The 23,404-nt window shown below is 43.6% G+C and overlaps 1 protein-coding gene across 4 annotated transcripts in view; it reads left to right on the top strand.

Moving 5' to 3' along the window:
• The first annotated feature begins 239 nt into the window (after positions 1–239).
• MTUS1 (microtubule associated scaffold protein 1) overlaps positions 240–23,404 on the top strand; it is a 113,479-nt gene continuing 90,314 nt past the window's right edge. Inside the window, exon 1 of one of the 4 annotated variants that reach the window (XM_082758968.1) lies at positions 240–404. The gene's annotated coding sequence lies outside the window, so the exon portion shown is untranslated. Of the gene's footprint in view, positions 405–430; positions 455–574; positions 703–23,404 lie in introns of those variants that run through there. The other 3 variants (XM_082758965.1, XM_082758967.1, XM_082758966.1) reach the window with 3 other exon arrangements.

The raw sequence follows: 23,404 nt of genomic DNA, 5'->3' as shown, positions 1-23,404 counted from the left end.
CCACCACCAGGAAAACAGAGGCAGCCCCTGCTGGGCCTCTGGGCTCGGCTGCACAACGTGACGGTGCCCTCAGGCCCGCGGCTACTCCTGCAGGACACCCTGCGCTTTCCACGTGTGGGACGGGGAGCTCGGGGCACGCCGGGGCCTGGCAGGAGCAATGCCTGGGCGGGAGGGAGCACGGCCGGGCCGGGCCAGGCGAGGCGAGGCAGGGGCCCTGCCGGGGGGAGGCGGCCGCTCCCGTCCCGCCCCGCCGCTGCCCGGGGGTAAGCGCTGAGCCCGGGCCAGGCGGCGGCGGCGGCGGCTCGGCCACCTGCGCCTCCAGCCGGCCCCTAGGCGGCCGCGTCCCTGCCGGGTCCCCCCGGTCCCGTTCCCCGTAGCACCGCCCAGGGGCGGCCCGGCGCCAGGTGAGGGCAGCGCAGCGCGGGGGGCCCGCGGCGGGGCTGCGGCCGGGCAGGTGCGGCTGGGTGCGGGGCTCCGGGGGGACGGGACGGGACGGGACGGGACGGGACGGGACGGGACGGGACGGGGCGGCGAGCCCAGCCCAGCCGAGCCGAGCCCAGCCCGGGCTTCCACACAAGGCAGCCGGCGGCAAGTGCGGCTGCAGCGCGGCTCGGGCTCGGCTCGGGCTCGGGCTTGGGCTTGGGCTTGTCCTGAGGGCGCAACCGAGCGATGAGAGCGGGGGGGTGGCGGCTGCGCGCCGGCGTAAGTACCCGTTCCGGGCTTGTTTTATTAAAGTTTGCGTTCTTATTTATTTATTTATTTATCTATTTATCTATTTATTTATTTATTTTCCTGTTAACGGGGAGCGGGTGAAGCCCGGTGCCGTTTGTTCGCGGCTCACAAGGCGCGGGGCGCGGGGCCGGGTGCGTGCAGCCCCTGCGGCGGGGTGGGGGCACAGCCGGGCTGCACCTGGGGTGTCGGGGCTGTGGGGAGACAAGCTCAGCTTTTGCTCCTAAAGCAACGTCTCGATTCCTGTGCTGTGAGGCTGGTGACAGTCTGAAGCTGAATATAACGTAAAATGCTGCCTGTGCTGTACCTTGCATAAGAAGCCCAGCGATGCACAGCACTGGGTACGTGGTTACCCTGTCCTGGCTGGGAGGAGGGGTAGGCTGTGCACAGGGTGAAACCCAGCTCTGTGGGAGCAGGAAGGCTTTGAGCTGCTCGGTTCGCATCGCTGAGGGTTTCGGAGGGGGTGATGACGAGCGGTGTTGATGCGGTTTGCAGTCGGGACTGCTGACTGCGATGGGCTTTACAAATAGCTGGTGCCCTGCGCGATGCGCCGTGGCAGCCGCACGGGACCCCACAGCAGCCCCTGGGACGGGCCTCGTCCTCAGCGCTCACTGTTGTGGGTGAACAGCGGTTTGTCCTTCAGCTCTGCTGTCACAGAGGTTCATTACATGTGTGGTGGCGAGGCCGTGTTTAAAACTCATCCAGTCCCTCTTTAAAAATATCGGGGAGTTCGCATTCCTTGCCGAGGTCAGCCCGCCTTGGAGCTGTGGCTGAGGTGGTAGCAATAATCAGGTGGTTCTGGTGCTGAAACTTTGGTTAGGGCCATTTTCCACCCAGTACAAACATCGCCGTGCGTTTTGGAAAGCTTGGGCCAAATGTTAAGCCTTTAAAGGATGCCACCTTAAGGCTGGTTTCATGGTATCGTTCAGGGCAATTGAGATTAAGGCTTGCTATTTGCTTAATATGGGATGCATAACTTGGTTCCCCATTCTTTTGTGTTTTGCTTAGTCACTTCTGAGGTATTGATTTCAGCTGTAAGACTAAGTCTGCGATAATGCGATGTAAAGGCCTTGACAAAGTCAGAAATTGACAAAGTAATGATGCTTTAAATGTGTTCTGGCTCTTATTTCTAACTCTTGCATTTTGTGGTTTCTGCAAACTTTTGTCTGCAATCACACATGAAAGAAGTGGGCTTTTTTTTTTTCTTAGGAGGAGCAAAGATTTTTTCATAGAGCTGGATTATTATGGAAAATGTCAAATATTATTTTTTCATAGATTGCAGGGTTTAGCATTGATCTTAGCTATGTGTCAAGCAGCTAACAATCTCAGCAGTCCAGCGAAATAGAAACTGTAGAATGCACTTAAGCTGTCTGACGGTAAGGGATTGATTTATAGGATTTTATAAAATGTAATATGTTACAGTCATATAAGATGTTAAAGTGTGCCCCCATTCTATTACGATTGGGCACGTTTTGTAGCTGGCTGTTGAGGTACCCTCAGAGCCTGAGTGCCACGTGGGATTTTGATCAAGCAGAAATTGCTGAAATGGTTGCCTACCCAGCAGTCCCCGTTTCTCTTTAGGTCATTTTGTTCTCTTAATTCCCTATCACAACGTATCCTGGCTGATGTTAAATCAGGAAAATTGAGTGCTTTTCAGGTTGACTATATCCTGTGAATTCGGGGGATTACCTGGCAGGCTTCAGGGACGCTCAGACAGTGCAGTACTGGAGCTGAAGCTGGATGAGGTTAATGTCCTTTAGCTGGCTTTACTGGGTATCTTTTCAAAAGAGAAACAAGACTCGGTGCTTCTTCAGTGTTTACAAAGCGTTTCAGGCTGTTGTACGGTTTCTCTTAAACATTCCCACTTTTATGAGAACAGTCTAGTTCTTTTCCAAGAAAATACTTGCACTGTGGAGTTTTGTCCTTTTCCTACCTCATGTATGAAGATGTTTTCGGACTCAGCAGTTATTCTGATAGAGGCGTGGGAAAAGTTAAGCTGTTGACTGCCTTTGTATTTTCTGTAGTTACTGAGATAACTATGCACAGACAAGGTATTTTGCAGAATAATATTTATTACTCGAAAAAAAAAAAAAAGTGCTAGTTGATTTTTTTTTTGTCCTCCAAGTGACAAAACTAAAATAATTATTTTAGTTGATTTTCTACATTGGTACTTGAAAATAAAAACTGCTCAAATGTTATTTTGGGATGTAACTTTCTACTGAACAGTACAGTTTTTATCCCATTGCTAGCACCTGTACCAACTCCAGTTTTATTCCATTGACTTTTCCTTCACTGGGATGAATGTCTTTAATCCTTAATTATTCTGGCACTTCTCCAGTTAAGTTACTTACCTCAAACTGCTTCAGTGAGTATCCAGTTTAGTTGTTGCATCAGGAAGAGCTCAAGCTGCTGTTAGGGTATGGCTGTGCTGTGGTCTGCGACCACCCACTTGTAGTAGCCCTCCAGTCTCCGTTTTCATTCCTCTTTGGTTTGGTTCCCCTGGCTTTGCTGTTCGACTTTTTTTTATTATTATTATTTATTAAAAAAATCATAAATTTCACGTTAGCTCTTACAGGTTACTGAAGTCTAAATACCAAGTTGCCAATGTGCTTTCAGTAGTCTTCAAATACTTAGAGGTTTTGTGATTTGTTTATTTTTTTTATGTTTGTAAATACCATATTAAAAATGAGCATTAACATATTTTTGCACATAATGTAGATGTGGATTACCGTGCACGTATGCAGGAGAGAGCACATGGGAATTTCACAGGGAAATGAAGCTGGTGCATGTAGAGCACTGGCAGGCAAGATGTCATGACCTGCAGTGGGTTTGGTGAACTGGCTGCTGCTGCAGGTTCTGCTGAACGTGCACTCAACTCTTGTCCTTCTGCCCAGACTAACAGCAGCCATCGGCTGCACAGGGTCAGGCAGAACAACCTGTGTGTGATACTTTGTTAACTGAGTTCCCTGACATTAAAAAAGCTGGATTAAGTTTCAGGTTTTGGTACAACTGCCTTCTTTCACATGCTGCACATGGAGAGCTTCGAGGAAATTGGCCTAAAGTGAGGCATTGGTGCCCCCTGGCTCTAAAATTAAACTGGTCTGAGAAGTCATCCTGTCACTGTGCACTTCAGGAGAAGAGGAAAATGGGTGTTTGTCATTGTCCACCTTGTCAGATAGCAATCATTCAGCTCCTGTGTGGCTGTTGTAGCAGTTGTCTAGTATGATGTGTGTGCCTCGTTATTTCTGACTCACACCTGAAGCTCTCAATGTCCTGTGGGTTCTTCATTAATTCTAACAGTCCAAGCATGGGAAGAGTTTCCCACTGATGCTATATCCACCGAATCTATCTCAGCTGTGTTGCATGACAGCAAAAACCTCCCCTTTGACACTGCTGGTGTACAGCTATTTGATGCAGCCACCTCTGGACGTGCTGGCTTAGCGGTTCCTGGCGCTGTAAGCAGGCTCGATGTGTTGCAGCACTCCCATCTGGTTTCTGCACCATGTTGCTTTTCTCCCATTGGTAGTCTGGGATCCTAATACCATTACTCTTTGCCTAGCTCTTAGCTGCTCTAGGAAACCTGCTGATTGTAATGCTCTGCTGTTGCAATGCTGCCTAATCGCATGGCTTGTCTGCTGGTTTTGCTTCTGCGAGGCATCTTCGGCCAGCCTTAATGCTGACTGTGTGGGTTTATTGCATGGGAGGTATGTAGGAGACTTCTGTAGAAGCTTGATGGTTCTTGATGCTGTCACCTAGTACTCTCCGGACAGCTCGCTGCTTCAGCTATGCTCTCTGCCAGATGTTTGTACCTGGGCAGCCTGTGTGGTGCACGTATCAGCTCAGCTGTACTTCAGACATGTATAAGTTTATGGGAGCTAATAATGCCTACTGCAGTTTTCTACTAAGGAGGATACTTTTTGGTATGTTTGATTTATTCCTCGCTTAGTGATGCACGGCAGACTATGACAGTTTATTCTTCCATCTTTCAAGCAGTGTGGGCCACGAACCTTTTTTATTGTTTGTAAAATCTCATATTTTTCACATCTCTATTAGATTATCCAGCAGCTGCAATCAACAGCTGATGTGATTTATAGTTCACAGAGCAGCCTGTCTCATCACAATGTGTAGCTCAACTTCATGAGTTGGTTGCCAGCAGTGTCTTTTTGAGCAGCTTTCTGCCCTCGTGTACCAGAAGACTCACCGTACACTTGTTTGGATGCAGTGAGTGTCTTTTTATTTGAGGCTTACTTGCAGATGATCATTTTTTGGTCAAGGTTTGTGTCTACAGGTGGATACCTGGAATCCTTCCTTTGCAAGTTTTCTCTAAATTAAATGATTTTTTTTTTCCAGGTATTTTGGTCTAGTTGAGTTCTTACCCTTTGTCATTCTCAGTACAGAAGTGTCCCAAAGCTACAGATCTCCCCTGCAGTGAATCCATTTCCCGTGCCTTGTTTTGTGCTCCTAAACACATCCTAGGACCTGTTCAGGACTCGGTACAGCTGACTCTTATGAAACTGAACTGTCTGGGTGTTGTCTCTTGCTAAAATATTATAATCGGCCAGAGCCTTGATGCCAGGAGATAATAATGGCTGGTTCTGCAATCCACATGGGTTGGTGGCCTCAGGCAGCTGGGTGCCTTTAAGCAACTGCACTGTCAGTATCTGCCTGGAAGGATGGCAGAGGCTTGCCAAGCACTTCGGGAGCCTACTTATTGCAGGGTGCTTGAACCTGGAGCGGTAGAATAAATGTCCCTCCTGTGCACAAACTCTTCTAGTGAATAGCTTCTTTTAATACTCATCTGGCGTTGTGTGGGGCACGAGGTTTCCTTGCCCCTTGTAGCTCCCTGATATTGAGGATACAACGAGGTTTGTACAGGTGGTATAAACCTCATGAGCTTGGCAATTTTCTCAGCAAATTATAAAGGCTGCTGGTCACGTGCTTCATAATGTATATTGCATGTGGTGAAAGCTGTCTTCTGTATTATTAGATAAATATAGACATCTGAGCTGATCCTGTATTTGGTTAGGACTCATCACTACCTGCCTTTCCTTGCCCTGAACTTGGGTTTGCGTGCCGTGGATTTGGTGCAATACCGGCAAGTACAACTGGGATTGCAGTAAGCGGGCTCCAAAATCAAATACTCTAAAGCAAGTCCTTCATGTCACAAGTTTCTCATAGGTTTCCCAATGGTTGTATGGGGCATAACCAGTATTTGTGCATGCTTCTCTGCTCTACGTAGCTCTGCATCTCAGTGTTGAGGTTAGTAAATCTGGTTCCAAATTTCAGCTGGCTTCAAATGGTGGTTCATTTACCAGCTTAATTGCAAGGTGATGGCTGAATAGCAGCTATCTTCAGCTTCCTAGATGAGGGTGCTGCATCATTAGCCCTTCTGAAGTCTTGCGAAAAGCTGCCTCTACTGAAAGAGGTACTGAAGCTTTAGCCATCACTGTGGTATTGCGTATGCTTGGTTTTACTTCTTTGTGTTGGAATAGTGGCTGGCTGCTGCCAGTACTAGGCACTGATGCCTGCCGTCTTAGTTAGGGTCCCTGCGTGGCTTTTTCTGCTTGTCCTGGCAGAATGACAGTCAGTATTTTCCTTGTCTCCCTCTGTGCCCCATTGCCCATAGAGCAGTGTCCCCTCTCACCTGAAATGCCACGTCCCACGGGTCACTGTGCTCTCCTGTATGCCAACGTGTAGTCACAAGCACGCACGTGTGGAAAAAGACACTTTTTACACAAGAAAAAACGCTGTGGAGCCTTGCGAGGTATAATCATAATGTACCCCAGAGCTGCTTGAGAGGAGCGCAGGCAGTGAACCGCAGTGGTGAGAGCAGCCCCTCTGGCAGGACGCTTGGCATTTCAGCTGCGTGCCTTGGCACGTGGGCACGGCTCCAGCATTTATTCTTATGTGGGGTACGTTCTAGGTAAGCAGTCTGCTAAATATAGTAAGCCTGGGGTGGTTTTTTGTTTCCTTTTGTTCCCCCTCCCATCCCTTCATGGGTTATTTTCAGTGCCAAGTAAGTGGGAAGCCTTTGTTTTCCAGCCTCGCAGCCCTTCACGTATTTCCAGTCGTTCAGCTGTCTTACTCAAGACAATGTGGAAGCTGTGGTGGGCTCTGGGCTCACTCTTCTTGTCCTCTGATCTATAATGGGATGTGTATCATTGATAAAAGCAGGCTGGTGCTGTAGAGGTCATTCCATAGTACCCACAGGAGTTATATTTAGAGATTGTTTATATCGCATTTATGGCAGAGCAAAGCTACTCATAGGAGCTGCCTGCTTATTTATAAACAGCATGGCGAACGCCAGCTTCCTGCGGAGGGGCAGCCTACAGCTTGGGTCCTGTGAAAAAATTGCAGGGAACGAGGTTTCTAAGGAAAAATATGTATATAAGTTGCAATATGCTCTTGAGAGCTGTTTTGTTTTGCCAGCCAGTGGCTTTGTGTAAAGCTAGGTTTATGCTTCTCAAATGTGAGACACCATCGAACAGCAGGCTTCTCTCTCCAGGACTAATGGTCTCCAGACCATGGTCTCCAGATAGCAGAAGGTGGTTTGCAAAGCACTTCCAAAATAAGCCTGATGGCTTCTTCCCTGCTTGTCTTTTGCTGATCTTTCGACCTAACTGTAAAAAAAAAAATCATTTAAAGAAAAGTAATATTTGTGTTTATTCCAATTGTTATCTAGCTGTGCATTTCAGAGAAATTTTAGAGGTCAAAACATATATATATATATATATATATATATTTGGCCTCAGAATAACACTGAATAACTGGGTAATCATACAACTTATTACAGAGGGTAAATAGCAACACTGTCCTTGTTTATTCAGGTGTTAACTGTTTGGTAGCTGCTTCTTAAACTTAGGTATGAGGTCAGTGTTGTGGTGGGTTGTCTTGCATGTTTTTGTTTTGCTTTTATTAGTGTTGTTTTTTTTTTATCGTATTTTTGGAAGGGGGTGTTTGAGTCCTTGCACTCTTTTTTTATTATGGGGAGATTTTAAATATTTGCTTTGTTTGACATCTAGCCGTGCAGAGTGCTGCTTAGTTGTCTGCTATCTGGTTTTTGGTGTAGGATAAGCAAAAGAAAAGATGCCTGTGGAATTCTTCAAAACTTCTCAACTTTCTTAATGCCAAACAGTAGATTTTTTTTAAATGCAGGAGATTAACAGAGAGAGCCAGAGAGGAAAATGTCACATACTGTGTATCTACACTTCAAAAGAAAAGAAGCCTGAAGTCTGTCTGTGAAGCAGTTACAAATACTCCAATAACTTTTCCATACTCTTCGGCTCTTCCAGAAATCATTTTCAGAGAGTGGCAAAATGGCCTTTGCACTCGGGATGCTGGCTGGAGAATGAATTTAATCTCTCTGGAATAATGGCTGCCTGTTTTTTTTTTTTTTTTTTAAACAAACTAGTAACTGTGAGGTTAATGTTTAAATATTTAAACGGATTTGGCATGTTGCCACTTAAGTAGAACAGCGTGTGCCTAACCCTGAGACACAAACCGTTCCCAGCGTGGCCAAAAAAAATAAGAATTGCTCAATAGTGCAGTAGTGCAGTGATCTGGTAACTTCAAAGACTATAATTTAAGGATAATCCTGGACAAGGGTATCCTAAAAGGGGACAATTGACTCGATTTTTCCTATTTAGTTGAGGGGAAGGGAATTCTTGCAGATGGTATCAGAACTTTTTACCGAACTCTTTAGGTTAAATAAAAGCAATGGACCGTAAATCTAAATCCAGGAAAAATAAGCTAGTGTGGACTCTAGCAAGAATAATCCTGAAAGATACCAATCTGTATGTAGCAATTTAAAACCCTTTGAAAACTGGGTAATGTGTTAAAGAGAACGAAATACAAAATTACCTTGTTTGGACTGGAATGCCAGGGCGAAGCAGGGGTTTGATAAGCGTAGAGCTCAAACTTAATTTGGGAATCTCGGTACTTAAAGCTTGAAATGGAAAAAGTTGAAGGGACAAGCCGAAAGAAATTGCACTGAAGTTTTTTTCCAATGCTCTTTACCTTAGCCCAGAGGACTGCATTGCCTATCCCTGGAAGAGAAGTGGGAGCTTTGACCCCGGGACTGCGTCTCTAATCTGCTTTTATACTGACCTCACGTTTACTGAGAACTCTGCTAAAAGCATCCCCCTCCCGGGAGCTTTTCCTGACTGTTGTGCCAGATGATGCAAACCCCGGTTTTCTGCCAAGTATCCCGAATATTTTCTATTAGCAGGCTGGTCGCAGCCACGCTACGTTGGTGACAGGATGCTCTCTGTACTTGAGGGAGTGATGCAGCTATACAAGGCATGCTGAGATAAGGCTGGTGGGGCAGAGACAGCTCCATGTCCTCATCTTGCTCTGCTTCACAGTTCTCATGTGCAGGTTAAACAAGTACGTGAGGTTCTCAACATGCAGAGATGTGAAACCTGACACTTTAAGAACTCTAAAATCATCACAAATCCCTTAACTTCAAGCCTATAAAACAAATATGTAAGGTTCCTAGACAGCTAGTATTTTGTTCTACCCTGATTAAGTTCTGGAGTTGTGGGGTATTTTGTGTTTCGAGCACAGAAACGAAGTACTCTGGGCTACCACTACAGGTAAGTGCTTGACCTCATGTTTGCATATCCCAAAGAAAAGAGAAGTACTGCAAATGGCGAGCACAGAAGTAACACATAAATAAAAATCTACTTAAATAGCTGTTTCACTTGCTATCCCATGAGGGGAAGGCAGATGTGCTTCTGAGTGACCAGCTTCTTCCTTCACATCACTTGATGGTGGTTCAGAGGAGAAGGCCTGATCAGGCTAGAGAAAGAATCCAGAGTTTACTTCTGAGTGCTCCACAAGTACATAATAAAGTGATAATCTGTCTTTTGGCCAAGAAATAAGAAAACTTGAGGGAATGTAGTGGTCAGTGATGCCTCTTCTGCCTGAAGGTGTTTGAACTATAGCTAAGTAGAGTGAAAGTGCTTTAATCCTCATGAGGGCCATTCTTGTTAGTGAAGGGAGGCTGATAAAGGAGAAACATCTGCACACAGCTCAGGGCTGAGAGGGTACATACCTCAAAGAGCAGCTCCATCTGAATGCCCCGTCTTTTCAAAGAGACCCTTAATGTCATGACCAAGTGGTAATGATGTCTTTGAGCAGTGATCCAGGAGGGTCAGGTAATGGTGAGGAGATGGCCAGCTCACTGTAGCAAGGGAGGAATGGCCTGGAGGTGTAAGCTTCAAGTGGTTATTTTGGGGTTGGTGGTAGCACATGGTTGTTTTAGGGTTACACTTATCCTAGTATCCTGCTCTGTCATCTATGCCAGCTGAGCAACTGCAGGATTTACCACCCTGGAAAACTGAATGGAGAGTGCCTGTGGTGCTCATGGGGTCTTTTCCCAACTGGATGTCCTACTCAGTGGTTTATTGCTCTAGTTCATTCTGATTTCTGTGTTGTTTTCTTGGCTTTTCCAGTATTCTTTTCTTCCACCAGTAACGTAGTGGAGCTACTGTGTGCTCTGTCAGATGGAGTCTGAAGCATGTTGCTGTCCAGCTAACTTTTGCAGGATTCTTCCAAAAACAGGAAAAGGCTTGGATTTGCCAAATCACTTTGACACCTGAAAGCATTTTAATGCTATAGAGCTCATAGGTAGAGATTGTTATCTAGGAGCATAGGTTAGCCTAAAGACTGCTTATTTGCTGCTCTGAGAGTAGGCATTTCATTCAGTCAGTATCTGCTAAATGCTGTGGTGATAGTGTAAGGATCTTCATGTATTTTTCTGTAGGGGAACGAGTTGAATGATGATCTTTTAAGGATGATGATCTTTTAAGGATGGTCCACTACGGATGCCCCATCCGTGACAGTTCTGAGGGCCAGGCTGGATGGGGCTTTGGGCAGCCTGTTCTGGTGGGAGGTGTCCTTGCCCATGGCAGGGGGTTGGAACTGGGTGGGCTTTAAGGTCTCTTCCAACCCAAACCATCCTATGATCATTGCGTCACTTACTGTAATACTTACATATCACCAAGAGTACACATATTACATTTTGTATATCTTAGGTTCTTTTCTTTGTATTTCAGGAAGTTACTTGTAACAATTCCTGTCTATGTCATCTCAGTCACATATGTAAGTTCAGTTCTTACCAAACCCAACTTCCATCTAGATTTGGATGCAGTATTGACTTCTGAATGGAATTGGGGTTGAACTTAGGAAATTGAGCTTTAAAAGCAAAAAAACAAAAAAAAAATCATATTGACATATTGAAATTGTTAGTTACCCGGCATATTTATTATCTTGTTTGTGTATGAGCTGTTAAGCAACTTATTACTATTATTCTAGTTAAATGAGTAGAAAACTGAAAATTTCAGAAGTATTAGAGGCTGTTTTTTTGTTTTCTTTAATTTTGTGTCCTCGTATGAGACTTCAAATAGTTTTCATTTCCTATGCCTTGCAAACCTAGTCACAGAATTGAATGATTTAAATATACAAGGAGAAAACACCGCTTCTTGTTCACAAAGAGAAATTCTTCTGAAATGCTTAACTCGTCAACTCGGTGTGCCCAAAGCCAGTGGCTTGTCTGTTTAAAATGTTGGCAGCTCATGCTACTTGGATGCCTTAATTTGAACGATGAATATGTTACAGTAGAGGCTTTTTTTTAATACAGCTGTCATAATTTCACATTTAAATTGACTTTGGTAAACTCTATTTGTTTGCTTATTGCAATTCTTTTATACCCCGAGGAAAGAAATATTTCAGAGGCTGAAACTATCTTATTTTACATAAAAACCCAACATTTTACATAGCTAGTGTACTTAGCTTTTTTCTTCTTTTCCTGTGATGCTGAATTAACTGGAAAAGCTACAGTAAGGAGGTGTAAAAGCAAATTATGGACTTCTAGGGTAAAGGTATGATGTGGTTAAATGGATTGGAGGGAAGTTTCCAGCTTGGCTTTTTGGAAGTATCATCTGCTTCTTTCAGTGCCTGTAGCAGACAAGAAGAGGCTGCAGTTTGTGTCGCTTGAAACAGGTGAGGGAGAGCTGTTATTTCTCTAGGGGAAAAATGAGTAATTGCTTGACATGTTGTGACATGGCTTTTCCAAATGACTGTTCTTTCCTTGGGCTATCTTCAAGTAGGCTAAAACTACATTTGTCCAAGCTGCTCTGCAGGCTATTTAATGTAAAATTGTCTCCCAGGGTAGGTGTTTGCCGTGACTCGTGGTGCATGGTGAAAGGACAATACGGGGAAACACCTGTGTGCCTTTCTCCTGGAGACTTGGAGCACATGTTTCCTCACCCTGGTGCTGGTTTAAAGTTAAATTATTTTTGACTTAAACTATTTTAAATTGAAATAACATGATGGTTTAAAGTTAAATTATTTTTGACTTAAATTATTTTAAATTGAAATAACACGATGTTACAATCATACAGGTAGGTTTTTTGACCTGGCAGTGGCTGCCCAGGCTCTCCAGAACTCACCAAGTAACAGAAAGGGAAGTTCGGCAAGGCCGGCTTCCTTTTGCTCCAGGCATGGCCAGGCAAACTGACTGCTTACTTCGCTGGACAGAGCTCTCATCCCTAGGCATAAATACGATCTGAACCATTACAGAGAATACGTCTTTGCAAATGCCACCTGTGAAGTCCTCATCAGATCTATTCACACGACGAATGGCTAGCACATGGTGAGCTTTGATGCACTGCTGGCAGAGTCCAAGGGAAATTCTTTAGCTGGAGCCTATTATTGCTGCATGACTGAACTGAGCTTTGAAAGCTGACATCTCATGAGAGAGCTCGATATAGTCCAGTTTCTGTGTTTTATTATGTTTGATTTTAATTTTTTCCCCCCTTGGTCTTGCTGTTTACTTGTCTTCTGGTGTATGGCACTGAGGAGAGCTTGTGGTGACTAATCTTGGCCTCAACTCATCTCTTTTTAAAATGTTTGGGCCTTGACTTTGGTGAGAAGTTTGTGCTGATTCTTTTCTACCCCCGTGCCTTTGTATGAGATGCTACTGTATTCTCAATAACTTCCCAAATTTATTTGTGTGGCTTATAAGAAATTGCTTGTTCGTTAAATGCAGGAGCATACACTTGTATATGGCTCTTACTCTTTATTGTGTACTACACAGTGGATAATAAGATGACTTGTAACTAAAATGTTCGCTCTGGACTAGATTTGGGCATACGACTTCAGAAAGTACAAGAATTATTTAGGAGCTGATAATCCTTGTGAGGGAGGTTTGGTAAGTTACACCAAATGACAACCACATACTGTCATTGGTTTTAATGTTCCCCCGGTGTTTTAAATTTAAGAGCTAAAACAGAAGTATTAGTGGCTTCCACAATTAATGCTAAAAACATGCCAGGCTAAGAGAGAAATGCCAAAAAAAACCCTGCAAGTGGTTTCCATATGTTGCTGACACATTATTTCCTGGAAGGCTGGGGCTGATGTGTTGGCAAAACTAGTAAAATGTGCCATTTTCTGTGGAAGTTTGGGAAGAACCATCAAGTTGCAGTTCATAAAATGGAGAGCCTGAGATAATAGGGCTCCACTTAGGGACTTTTTTTTTTTTTTTTTTTTTTTGCATTCTCAGTATCTGCAGTGATCTTTGATCTGTGATCTTTGTCGCGTTAAAGCATTTTTTTGCCCGTCTGTTGCTATCTTTAGCTAAATTAAGGTCCTGAAATGGGAGCTATCAGTGTTTTGATTTGATTGATCTTTCCTTCTATTTATAAACCTTGAAAGGTGGTAAAGGAAATCTAGTCAGCTTCTCTGGAGGAGAGGGGACCTATACGTAGAAGGGGGGAAGAATAGGAAATGAAATGTTTCAAAAGGTATTTACATATTCAGCTAACCAAGTTACTGATTTGAATGTATTATCAAACTGTAATAAATACTGTTTTAATGGAGCTGGACTCTAGGTATGACTAACTAACCTACAAACGAGTACCCAGCACTTGGGAACAGAACCAGTATCAGGCATAGGCAAGCTGTGGACTGCTTAAAAAGCCTAAATTCGGATGCCAGTGGGCTGTCTTGGTACTGTTGTCCCCTGGTGATTCAGGTGATTTGGGTCAAACGAACAGGTAGCCACGGCGTTGCCTGTACTTCTAGCTCCGCTGTGTTGTGCATTTTTTGTTGTTGTTTGCTTTATCTTAGTTTTAGTTGTGTGCTTTTTTTTTTTTTTTTTTAACATTTCTTCCTGAAACCGATACGCAGGTAGAAGGACTGGATGTGGGAGTTGGGTCTAGATATAGGTCTCTGTTCACAGAAATTCCTGCTATTTTTATCTATTCTATTTCTATTCTAGAGGCAGCTTTTGCAGGGTTGTAATGCAACAAATATTTTAAATTCACAATTTCTTGGGTTGTCTACTATTTTCTTTTTAAAATGTTATTTCCAGTGTCCACAATTCTAATTCTAAAATAATTATAGATTTCTAGTTTCATGCCTGTATTTCTGCCCCTCACATCTTTACCTCTGGCTTCCTGCTGATGTGGAGTAGGAGTAGTAACAATACTTAACATTTTTGGTTACTATTTTTTTTTTTTTAAATATATAAAATATTTTCATCTTTGCACTAAGAGGTGAGAAGCGTGAGGATTAGTGTCTAAAACAGGGGAAACTGTGACCGGAATCAGGTGTCCAGCAGCACCAGCAAGGGTTAAGCTGTAGCCCTGTGGGCTGACATCTCCAACCAGCAGGTCTGGAGGAGTGTAAGTTGGATCTGTTTAAACATTTAACCAACTGGGGACAGTGAAACTGCTGTGAACTCTGCTCTACACCCCTCTGTGTCTGAGCAGGCATATTTTTTAAACTGAAAAGGAGAAACCATTATCACAGCTGACTAAGCCATTATCACAGGTAACTAATGTGCTGCTTTCCATTAGTCTCCCAAATTGTCTTTTCCTCAGCAAATGGAGGGAAGGAGCGCAGCTTCATGGGGCCAGTGGGTGCTTAGGACTGCAAGCTCCCTTTCCCATTTAGACCTTTATCATGGTCTAAATGAGCATGGGATCTGAAGCGATCACACAGTGCTGGCTGGTGCCCAACAATAGGCTTTGAGCTAGGGAAACAAATGCAATTTCATGATCCGTGCATATCTTGTGCCTTTCCAAACCTCAGATCAAGTTGTGATACTGCATCCAGGTGCCTGAAAAGCAAATGTGCCCTCCTCTGTCCTGCAGCCTGGGCTTCCTGACTTTCAGCTGTAAACTGGCTGTGCTTTGCCAGTGAGGTTTTAGCTGGTGAGAGCAGGTGATTTGCGTTTGCATCAGTACAGCTGCTGAGCTGTGTGCTGTGTAGGAAGTTGTTTCTGCCACTCAAAAGTATCTGATAGTCTGCAAACACCTCCTGTCTGGAGAAAGAGCTAGAGGCTGGTATGTCTCTGTATATATTCTTTCTAAATAATCATGACAGCATTGACATCTTGTTTCTTTCTGAATATGCTCGCTATTAAGCAGAAAGTGATCTTGTGACTCTCATGCACCTCTTATGCTTTTTTTTTTTTTTTTTTTTTTTTCTAGTTGGTATTTTAAAAGTCTTCCCTGCAGTTCTGCTTTGGATAAGAACTCTTATTCAAGTACCTTTTACAGGCAGGATCTTTTTCTTCCTGTGCTGACTAATGCTTTGGTAAGGCTTGAGCCAACTCCTAGGGCACAAGTAAAGAAACTAGTCAATGAACTAGTTTGTAGATGGCAGTGTAGATTTTTCCAGTGGTGGTAGAATAAAGTAGGACAGTATAAACTGGCAGACTAGATTGGATAGAAACTGAAATCTGTGATTTATTTTTTTTTTCTCCCCATATTTCTTTTCAGGCATCCATAGGTTTCTAAGGCTGTGTGTTTGTGAACTTGTCAGGGCTTGTATGTGTCATGGGGAGGGCTGGTGTGAAAGCCTGCAGTCAGGAGGGTCTGGGTTGGGGTCCTCCCCAGCCTTTCTCACCTTTTGCTGCTGCAGTCCTTGTAGCTGTTACTGCTGCACCTGAGCTCGCAGCTCTTATTCCTGCAGCTGCATTTCTTCAGCTGTTCCAGGCTGCTGAGGTGGTTCCTCCGGTGCCTGCTGGCTCTGCTGGCCCCCAGCTGGCTCTGTGCATCTTGGCAGAGAGGTGGGATGGCATGAGAGGGTTGTCACATCTTGTGGCTCGTGTAACACGAGATGCATGAAACTTGGCAGCCTCCCTTTGAGAGAGGTTTGGTGGCAAGACCCCAGGAATGTTCTCTAAGTTGGCATTTGGTTTCCTGCCCCGTAGTGAATATTTTGAATGCATTGACCTTTTGGGGACAAGCAAGGTGAATCTCTCCAGGCTGTGGACTCCACAAATGTGTACTCCTGCACAGTGAGGTGTTGATGCTCGTGGTTGCTGATGCTCTAATTTTGGATATCACAGCCTGACTTTGATTTTGTTATTACATTGCTTGCTCAGGATAGAAGTTCTCCTGTAGTTGGTGTGGGATTTGAATTATTCACTGATCTAACTGTTAATTTGCGTGTGTATTTTATATTGGATGCTTAACCCAACATATATATGCTTAGGACATATAGTTGGTGTTCTTTAAAGAACTAGGATTTCATAGTTCTATTACCAGAACTGGTGTGTTCTCCTTGTGGAATACAAATGAGCTACCCTTTGTATCAAAGAATAAGACAGAGATAGGCATCTGATTCATCAAGTTATCCTAACAGTAAGCTCCAGTGTGTTACTGCACTAAACCTGTGGCTGTGATTAGACTTGTGATTGTTTTGTCAAACAGCTTTTAAAATACGTTTTTCTACTGTGTGGTTTTATGAACAAACATGCAAGCACCTGACATATAAATAAACCTGAACAGTGAGGTTTGTTCATTTTTTCTTCTGCATGTGGAAACTTATGCAGGCTTGTTTAAGTAAGCCCAGTGGGCTAGTGCTGTACCTTGTGTTCAGTCCATTCTGTGCAAAATAACTGACTCAGATTGTGTGAAATAGTTCAGGAGGTTTTAGTACAGTTTAATGTTATGAAAATGTGTGTTTTTCTGCTGCCTTCCTCATCTGCTGTTCTCTAGTGATTTGTGAAAAAGTGGTCAAAGGACTTGGTCTAACAATATTTATCAGTGTGAAGACTTGTCTGACTTGCTGACAACTTGATTTTTAGACCTGTGTGCATACCTCAGTAGAAGCTGTTTACCTGTCATGTGGTTAGTTGAGAATTTAGATCTCTCTGCTTTTTGCTTCAAGAAAAGTCAGAGACCAACTGTAGGTGTTCGGGTTTTATTTAAAGACCATTCTATACACTCAGAAATGCAGTGCCCCAGCAGTCTGTGATATGGAAGATGAGAGAAGCAGAACTAATTTGAGCACTTTGCCTACAGTACCAACTGAGCTTTGGCCTTCTCCGTAAAGTTGTCCCAGTCCAGGGGCCACCTTGCTTGTGGCCTACCTGGTTTCGAGCGGGAGCTTCTCTGTGGGTACAACAAATCCAGGCCAGGGCAGCCATGGCGTCCAGCGCCATCTTGTATCCATTTGGACAGACTGGTGTCCCTCAACTATTCAGAAATCTTCTGAACAGTGATAGGTCTGACCACCAAATAGTACATGTTGTGCAACTCCGAAGTCGTGGATGTTGATGAACTTTCCAGAAAATTAACTGCCAGCATTCTACATGCCAGTCCCTTCTATCCCCGCTTCTTGTGAGGCGGCTTCCTCTGGAGAGAGCTCCTCATGCAGCATGAATTGCTTGCAGTTGACATTTGTGAGCAGTATACAACCCAGGGATTTGTGCAAACACCTCTGGTATGTTTGATTTGGCCCATAGAACAGAGAAACCCGACGGTGTGTTTGAAGGAAAAAAAGGCAAGGTGGAAACTGTCTTCTGTTCGGTCTCAAGACCTGGTGTAGGAGGGACAGAGAGCTCAAACGTTTTCTGAAATTAGAGAAATAAAAATGGGAGCACCAGCAAATGGAAATCTTGTGTAAGTGCTTCCTGTATGTTGTGTTCAGCTCAACCTTTTTTCACTCAGCATTCGGCAATTAGGCCCATGTGCTTTCCTACCAGGAGAAGCTTTGTAATTTCTTTATTTTCTTGGATTACTCAGCACTAGGTGTGTGTCTGTAGGTTGGGGGTTTTCTACTGTTATTTTTATTTTTCCCACCCTGTGTAGGCAACTCATTTCAATTTAGCATTACCCAGCATTTGGGGATTTCATTTACCAGAGTACTTCAGGAAGCTGAGCTGGACATAAAATCCTGTAAATGTGTACTGTAAATTGGTGGATTTCTAGAAGGAGATCTAGAAACTGCAATGTTCTTAACATGCTTTGAACTTGATACCCACAGATCAAATAATTCTGTCCTGCAAATTTAAACTTACTGTGATGGGTTTGTGGAAAAAAAAAGTTGGTAATGGTTCACAGGACAGTTCAGTTCACTTTTGTATTGCCACCGAAGCAATTTTGGTGGTTTGTTTTTCAGCAGTCTTCATTCCTCATCCCCACAGAAGCTATGAGAAGTTTAAATATGAGAATTATTTTGTTGTGTCTTTGAGGTGAAATGCAGGAAGCAGTTTCTCATCTACGTGCTGAAGTAAGATAAGTTGTGTGAATTTTCTTTAGTGCATTTATTTGTGTTAGCCCCCTGTGGAGTTCTCCACCTGCGTTACAGAGTACTGCAGTGCTTGCTGTGTGAAATGCCGGCATTTCTGACTTACTGCTGAGGTGAATGATGGTTTCATGACTTTGTCCTGTCAAGCGACTGGTTGACCCAGCAGCTGCCATTTGCCGCCGTTCCTTTTCCTCATTTGACTTCCCAGAATTAAATAATGTAGGTCAGTGACCAACATAAATCCAGAAATAATGTTCTGTCTCTGTTGCCCTCCTAGCGAAGGATGTCCTTGGAGGAGCAGCCCGGAAAGCACAGCTTTGGAGAAGTTTGCACCTAGTGAAGCTGTACATCCTGTACATGCTCTCTACAGTTTTGAGCAGGGGGAGATTTAAACTTTAACTATAGGAAAATAAATCATTTAACTTGAAAGTTTGTATTGCCTGACCTTAGGCAGAATCTGTAGAAGTTGCAGTATTTCTTCCCACTAAAATGACTTAATTTTTTCCCCTCATGGTATTAATGGAAGATCCCTTTATTTTTATGTTCTCCTAGTTATTTTCTAAATTCAGGTTTACCTGTCTAAATGTAGTTTAGCCCAAGAAATAGTATTTTATAGGTTCCTGGTATGCAACTGTATGTGTGGTGGTGGAATGATCACTTAAAATGTACCGTGACAGACCAGTGTCCCTTAAATAATCACACTGCTATTCTTGTTCATATGTAATTCACGTTTTCCTCTATCGGGCTTATAAAACTGGTGAAGTCAAAGCCTAAAGGGTTAAATGTGAGGTGAGCTGTGTTGTAGGCTGGGTAGTTTTTGCATGGCACCAAGTTTTAGAGGCTTCAGAGAGCCTATCCATGTGTGTGAGTGAATCGCTTGATGGAGGATAGCATGTCTAATGTGTGATCAGTCCTTGCAAGAAAAAAAAAGTCTGTCAGTTATTGCAGAGTTATGACCTAATTTTATAATAAAAGTAGGGTGCAGCTTTTTACCTCTGTAGCCCAGCAGCAGTACTTTACCAGCATGTGGAGCGTCCTCTGCACTCCTCAGCTCAAGGGACAGCCGTAGCAGGAGCTGAAGCTCTCTTGGGAACAGCAGGTATGGATGTGGCGCCAGGTGTATAATGCTTCTGTCACTGCCCCTTGCATTGATTTTGGTCAGTCTTAAAATGAAATGAAAGCTAATATTCTGGGCCACATGAAGCTGTATTTCCAGGGTGCTTGTCGAGATCTGGTTGTGTATTTACTCTTGTGGGACCTGCTTTTATCTTTGCTCTTTTGGGAAGCTGCCAAGTCAGCTAAGTAGACAAACAGGGAGAATTGTTTGTGAGGTTAGTATTTTGAAGTTGAAATAGTGTTTCAGCTATCTGAAAGTGCTGGTGTAGAGGTTTGGCTGTACTGTAGAAGCTATAAAAAGCATTTGGATTTGATCTTAACGCTTCTCCTTGAAACAAGTTGCTTAAAGTTAAAGTAATGGGTTTGCACCTCCTGCATTTTAACGAAGAAATTATGATTCATTGCTAGACTGCAGCATTCCTGAGCAGTCACTGAGGGACTGATGGGACACTTTCTAGGCTGTAGCATCGAGTCCCACTGTTGCCCAGTGGATGCAGAACCCTCCAGAGAAGCGCTGCTGCTCTGTGCTCAAGTGGAGCCCATTCCCTGGAGCTGAGGGCGTCTGCAGAGAGCAGGGCGGCAGGCTGCGCATCTATATCCAGCCCAGATTATGCAGGTCAGACAAATAACCCCATCCTGGCAGTCTTGCAAGCAATTTGTGCCCAGCTTCCCCTTCTCTCTGGTCCTGCCCCCGAGAGGGCCAAGTGGAACCTGAGCTCTCACAAGGCTGCAGGCAGCTGTGGTGAAGCTGCACGTGGGAGTTCGTGCTTTCCAGAGAGCACTGATTGTTGTTCCCCCCTGGCCTAAGAGTTGTGTAAATCAAGCTGTTTTCTCAAAGCAGCTCTACAGAACTGTCACGGCATCTTTGTTTTTGTAGCTTGTCTGCTACAGAGGTAGAGGGCTATGTTCTTGCTCTGCAGGGCCAGTCCCTGTTGGATTCAGTGTTCTGAGACCAAAAATAAACAAATAAAAAAATGTAAAAAGGAGTAAAATATAAAAACAAACTCAAGCAGCAGAACTGATTTCACTGTGGGAAACAGTTTCCTTTGTAGGAAACATAACATTTTTTGAATATAAAAACAATATGATAGTTTTTTTTTCCTCCCTCTTGAGCCTACAATATTTGGAACAATGGTTGTGAGTCGCTCAGTTAGTCCAGATGTCAGTTATGCAGCAGTGCAGGTGAAATATCAGTGATGTTGTTAGGATTTACATGTATATGGTTTAAGAGAGTATTCAACAATACTTGCTGAAAATCCTCAACAGCTGCTGCACCTTTAGGACTTCCAATCATTGGGTTGGAGCTGTTTCCTATTTGGCTAACAAAATATTATTTCTGTTAACCGATTTGTTGAAGTGTTAGCAGATTTTGTTCCCATGTATGTAATCAGTAGCCTTGAGTATGAAAAAATGCATAGGAACACTTGCTTTTTAATTTGGTAAATAAAATCTTCAGAATTCAGTTCTGCTGTGATGCTGTTGCTGCGCAGTCCTAATTCAGTGATAGGATTTCTTATAAGGGAAGTGGAAACTCTTTCCTGGCTGGCTGTAGCCTTCCTTGACTGAATGACAACTTCTGCGTAGTAGGCATCTTTGAGTCTGCAAAAACTGTGAGCTGATTAAACTTCTGACCTGGTTAACTTGAGAAATCCTAAGCATCTTGACTAATAATCTGCACTGCAAAAGGATATTGTGACAAGGATGCTACTTTTTTGGTCATTAGAGGATGTGTTGACCTGCTTTTTTCAGGTACTTAATTGGGTTACAGATTTGTTGCACAGAATAATCCACTAGAGCTAAATAATACTGCTGGACTTACTGTATCTTACTTCACTACAGATTATGTTGGAGGTATTCCAAATGCTCAGTAAACTAGTTCATATTGTATGTCGGTGTTAAATATAGCCGGTTGCTGAACTGTCTCTTGGTTTAGGCGAAGATCTGAAAGGACACGTGCATGGGAGCAGCTGAGTCTCCCTGTGGCCTCAACTACCTTATTCTAAGGACACAATTTTTTACTTGCCACAATACCAATAATGTCCGTTAAATGTCGTGTAGTACTCACACTAGACCCAGGGGCACAGATGCTTCATAAAACAGTTCAGGAATATGAAAAATTTCAAGTCCACATATAACCTGAGGTAGTTTCAGTGCATGCTGCCTGGCACGTTGTGCTATATTTGTTGGCATCAAAACTTGAGTGCGAAGGCAAATATCTAATGCAGGAGTTATTTCAGTGGTAATGGTTAAAGCCATCTCTGCTCTGACTTGCCACGCATGACTAAGTTGTGGCTCACTGGTAGGAAACAAGAACTGTTTTATTTTCCCCAGAGTTATGACTGGCATTTGAGCCACCACCTTTGTAGCATGGCGTTCTTGCTCTCACAGAGTGCTTCTGCCATTTTGGTGTTTGCTGCTTTCTGAAGGCCTTGTATTCCTCAGTCAAGAGGAGACAGCAGCAGACAGTCTCTACTTAATCACAGGTTTGTAGACTTAATACTTGGAGGTGATTCTTTTGTTTGGGCCAGCAGCTGCATCCTCCCTCCCCGCTCCCCAGGTTGTAGTGATAATCCAAGGTGCAATAGGTATTCTGGTGCCCTGTGTGCCTGCTTCTGGGTAAATGCACCTCTGCAATGACAGCGATGGAGGAAAGATCAGTTTAGCTGAAATCCAGGCAATAGACAAGGTGAGCAATATTTGTAACTACTATTCAGTCCAAGAACTCAAATGCTGGATCAGGGTTGGTGAGCATCAGGCTTGGCTGGTCCCAGTCCTGTTTGTGCTCTGCAGCTCCATCAGATCTCTCAAAAAGGAGGACTTGAACCTTGACCTTCCCAGGAAGTGTTGTAATAAACAAGCTATTGTCTTGTTTGAGTTTTAGCTCCCTGCTTTCATTTCAAACTGAAAGTCAATCCTTACTTGTACAGGAACTTAGGTTGCTGCTGATAAAAATGCCGATTTTGATAAAGATGGAGGGGCTTGGAGGGGAAACACATTAAAAACCCAAAAAATCATATTGAAAAGTTTGTCACTGTAATTTAACTGGGATGTAATAACTTAATGTCATTTTTACAAGTTTCAAAAGTGACAGGCTGAATAGGGATCTCATGGAAAACCAGGCACAGTCCTTGTTCCTAGTAGTATTTGCTAAGCAGTGCTAGCTAATTGACAGTGTATTGCAGTCATGTACTGCACCCCAGTTTGAAATCCCTGTGCTGCTTGTAGCAATGAATACTGTCTTAACGAAGCTAAGAATGAGTGTCTGATTAAGTCCCAGCAATGGAAAGTCCCAGAATATCCAAGTGAGAGGTTTGCTGGGATTCTGACCTGCATGTTCAAATAGGTGGCTTTGGTTTTGTTTGATCATGCGCTTAATCTCAAATAATAAAATACATTTGCTTACTCGTGCTGCCTTTATAGCTAGGGTTTGTCACCAGCTTGTGTGTGCTTATCTCTTACTTCCGCGAGTTTCACCTGGCCTGGTGCTGTTAAACACCAGGGAAAGGCGTGAATGTGCAGAACTTGCTCGTCAGGCAGTTGTACTTCCAAATACCCCAATGCTAGATCCCAGTTTTAGACTTTTTTTTAAAATGTCTTTAGGTAACTAAGTAAGAGAGGCATTTATTTTACTTTTAAGAAAAGTCACTGGACCAGTCTTCCACTTTTGAATGCAGAGTTCTCCCAGAACATACTTAAATAATCCCCAACTTCTGATTTTTATTTTAAAGGATGCAAAATTCTCTTACCAAGATGCTGTCTAAATCCATTGGAATGGCTGATTCTTCTTGCTTACAAACAACAGCCTGAACTTGGAAATAGAGACAGGAGCCTAACAGAACTTATGCATTATTTCTGCTTACCATGGCAAGTGTCTCACATTGATTTTGATTTTTCAGATGACTTTGACTAAAGCATAAAGAAGTTGCTTAGCTATAGTGCCAACACTGATGGTATTGTGTGTTCTTAGGCACGTGGTGATAGTACCAGATGAGCACTTCTTGTAATTCATTTC

This window comes from Aythya marila, assembly GCF_965140915.1.
Source record: "Aythya marila genome assembly, chromosome: 4".
NCBI lineage: Eukaryota > Metazoa > Chordata > Aves > Anseriformes > Anatidae > Aythya > Aythya marila.
Note: the sequence above shows the minus strand (reverse complement) of the source record. Positions and strands in the feature narration are given on the sequence as shown.